Below are 4,041 nucleotides of genomic sequence, written 5' to 3'. Positions count from 1 at the left end.
GAAGAGACATGAAGAAGAGAGGACACATGTTGATGTAGAAGAGACATGAAGAAGAGGGGACACATGTTGATGTAGAAGAGACATGAAGAAGAGGGGACACATGTTGATGTAGAAGAGACATGAAGAAGAGGGGACACATGTTGATGTAGAAGAGACATGAAGAAGAGGGGACACATGTTGATGTAGAAGAGACATGAAGAAGAGGGGACACATGTTGATGTAGAAGAGACATGAAGAAGAGGGGACACATGTTGATGTAGAAGAGACATGAAGAAGAGAGGACACATGTTGATGTAGAAGAGACATGAAGAAGAGGGGACACATGTTGATGTAGAAGAGACATGAAGAAGAGAGGACACATGTTGATGTAGAAGAGACATGAAGAAGAGGGGACACATGTTGATGTAGAAGAGACATGAAGAAGAGGGGACACATGTTGATGTAGAAGAGACATGAAGAAGAGGGGACACATGTTGATGTAGAAGAGACATGAAGAAGAGGGGACACATGTTGATGTAGAAGAGACATGAAGAAGAGGGGACACATGTTGATGTAGAAGAGACATGAAGAAGAGGGGACACATGTTGATGTAGAAGAGACATGAAGAAGAGAGGACACATGTTGATGTAGAAGAGACATGAAGAAGAGAGGACACATGTTGATGTAGAAGAGACATGAAGAAGAGGGGACACATGTTGATGTAGAAGAGACATGAAGAAGAGGGGACACATGTTGATGTAGAAGAGACATGAAGAAGAGGGGACACATGTTGATGTAGAAGAGACATGAAGAAGAGGGGACACATGTTGATGTAGAAGAGACATGAAGAAGAGGGGACACATGTTGATGTAGAAGAGACATGAAGAAGAGGGGACACATGTTGATGTAGAAGAGACATGAAGTAGAGGGGACACATGTTGATGTAAAAGAGACATGAAGAAGAGGGGACACATGTTGATGTAGAAGAGACATGAAGTAGAGGGGACACATGTTGATGTAGAGAGACATGAAGAAGAGGGGACACATGTTGATGTAGAAGAGACATGAAGAAGAGGGGACACATGTTGATGTAGAAGAGACATGAAGAAGAGGGGACACATGTTGATGTAGAAGAGACATGAAGTAGAGGGGACACATGTTGATGTAAAAGAGACATGAAGAAGAGGGGACACATGTTGATGTAGAAGATACATGAAGAAGAGGGGACACATGTTGATGTAGAAGAGACATGAAGAAGAGGGGACACATGTTGATGTAGAAGAGACATGAAGAAGAGGGGACACATGTTGATGTAGAAGATACATGAAGAAGAGGGGACACATGTTGATGTAGAAGATACATGAAGAAGAGGGGACACATGTTGATGTAGAAGAGACATGAAGAAGAGGGGACACATGTTGATGTAGAAGAGACATGAAGAAGAGGGGACACATGTTGATGTAGAAGATACATGAAGAAGAGGGGACACATGTTGATGTAGAAGAGACATGAAGAAGAGGGGACACATGTTGATGTAGAAGAGACATGAAGAAGAGGGGACACATGTTGATGTAGAAGAGACATGAAGAAGAGGGGACACATGTTGATGTAGAAGAGACATGAAGAAGAGGGGACACATGTTGATGTAGAAGAGACATGAAGAAGAGGGGGACACATGTTGATGTAGAAGAGACGTGGAGAAGAGGGGACACATGTTGATGAAGAAGAGACATGAAGAAGAGGGGACACATGTTGATGTAGAAGAGACATGAAGAAGAGGGGACACATGTTGATGTAGAAGAGACATGAAGAAGAGGGGACACATGTTGATGTAGAAGAGACATGAAGAAGAGGGGACACATGTTGATGTAGAAGAGACATGAAGAAGAGGGGACACATGTTGATGTAGAAGAGACATGAAGAAGAGGGGACACATGTTGATGTAGAAGAGACATGAAGAAGAGGGGACCTTTAAAAGTAGAGAATTAAAACCCAGAAACCTGTAATGGAGTCAAATGGAGACTAAACATGTTTCTAAGATAACCTCAAACTGAACGTGTTATTTTCAGGGCTGCACATAACAGGTGCGCATGCGCCAAAAAAAAGAGCACCGGGTCATTTGAAACAAAGCGCATTTGCGTACCAACATTGAGAGAGGGAGAGAGAGAGAGAGAGAAGAGAAAATAGAGGAGAGATGAGAGATGAGAGATGAGAGAGAAGAGAGAGAGAAGAGAGAGAAAGATATTTGCGAGTTGCATATGAACTCAGGGTCGGCCCGTAGCGCTGGCTAGATGTTCGCCCAGGGCGCCAGATCTGTGGAGGCGCTGCACTGGCAGCTCTGGGAGGGAAAAAAACATTTTGACCGTTGGGGCTCACCCTAATTTTCGGCCTTGATGTAACAATATTCACAATTAAGTAAATGTAACACCCTTTTCACCCCGGTTCCACGTTTCATTTGCCCTGTACGATGGGCGCTGTAAGTGATGAAAATGGGGGATGTTGGCTTGTCTGGCGCCCGCAGCTCACAGCCAAAATGCGAGGGACAGAGGGAGGGCGCACCGCCCGGTACCAGTGCTGTTGTTATTAGCATCTGGTGCCGTGCTAGCTGCTCTAACGGATATAAGAAGAATATGTTTCTACAATGATGTGGAGGGAGAGTCCTCTCCAGTCAGACTGAGAGGCTGATAACTACAGCTCAGTGAGGTAAAGGACTCTGAGTGTTTAGATAGTTCACTTTAGTCTAAGTTCAAACGGTTTGGTCACAATTTAGGTAAACACATATTTCCAAGGCACTCCTTTATAATTATTGGGATAAACAGGTTTTAAATCATTCCAATGTATACTATAGGACAGTAAACCAGACATATCCTTTAAAACTGGAGATAAAAAAAATGCATAAATAAATAAATGTTAAGGTAAAATAAGATATGAATGAACAACACAAATAAAATAAGTTACATTCATTTGTTATTGGCTATGGTAGGTTATTGGTTATGTTCACATACTTATTTGATTACATCCACTTGTCTAAGATGACAACAGAGACTTTCGACCCAAACCCAGCTGTTGACTTGTGGATGCAAGCAGCTAATCACAGACTCAACCAGAGAGGAAGAAGTAGGCCTACATCATCAGCTACCATGTCTGACAGAGAGGAAGACAGTGAGGAGAACAGTCAGGAGGGAGTGATGACAGCTTGTAGGATTACTGCTCGTGCTAATGTTGTCTTGTGTTCACCTCTGCATGTGTGTTCAGTGTTCACCTCTGCATGTGTGTTCTGTGTTCACCTCTGCATGTGTGTTCTGTGTTCACCTCTGCATGTGTGTTCTGTGTTCACCTCTGCATGTGTGTTCTGTGTTCACCTCTGTGTGTGTGTTCTGTGTTCACCTCTGCATGTGTGTTCTGTGTTCACCTCTGCGTGTGTGTTCTGTGTTCACCTCTGCGTGTGTGTTCTGTGTTCACCTCTGCATGTGTGTTCTGTGTTCACCTCTGTGTGTGTGTTCTGTGTTCACCTCTGCATGTGTGTTCTGTGTTCACCTCTGTGTGTTCTGTGTTCACCTCTGCATGTGTGTTCTGTGTTCACCTCTGCATGTGTGTTCTGTGTTCACCTCTGCATGTGTGTTCAGTGTTCACCTTTGCATGTGTGTTCTGTGTTCACCTCTGTGTGTGTGTTCAGTGTTCACCTTTGCATGTGTGTTCTGTGTTCACCTCTGCGTGTGTGTTCTGTGTTCACCTCTGCATGTGTGTTCTGTGTTCACCTCTGCATGTGTGTTCAGTGTTCACCTTTGCATGTGTGTTCTGTGTTCACCTCTGCGTGTGTGTTCTGTGTTCACCTCTGCATGTGTGTTCTGTGTTCACCTCTGCGTGTGTGTTCTGTGTTCACCTCTGCATGTGTGTTCTGTGTTCACCTCTGCGTGTGTGTTCTGTGTTCACCTCTGCGTGTGTGTTCTGTGTTCACCTCTGCATGTGTGTTCTGTGTTCACCTCTGCATGTGTGTTCTGTGTTCACCTCTGCGTGTGTGTTCTGTGTTCACCTCTGCGTGTGTGTTCTGTGTTCACCTCT

This window comes from Gymnodraco acuticeps, unplaced genomic scaffold (genome assembly GCF_902827175.1).
Source record: "Gymnodraco acuticeps unplaced genomic scaffold, fGymAcu1.1, whole genome shotgun sequence".
Classification (NCBI taxonomy): Eukaryota; Metazoa; Chordata; class Actinopteri; order Perciformes; family Bathydraconidae; genus Gymnodraco; species Gymnodraco acuticeps.
Note: the sequence above shows the minus strand (reverse complement) of the source record.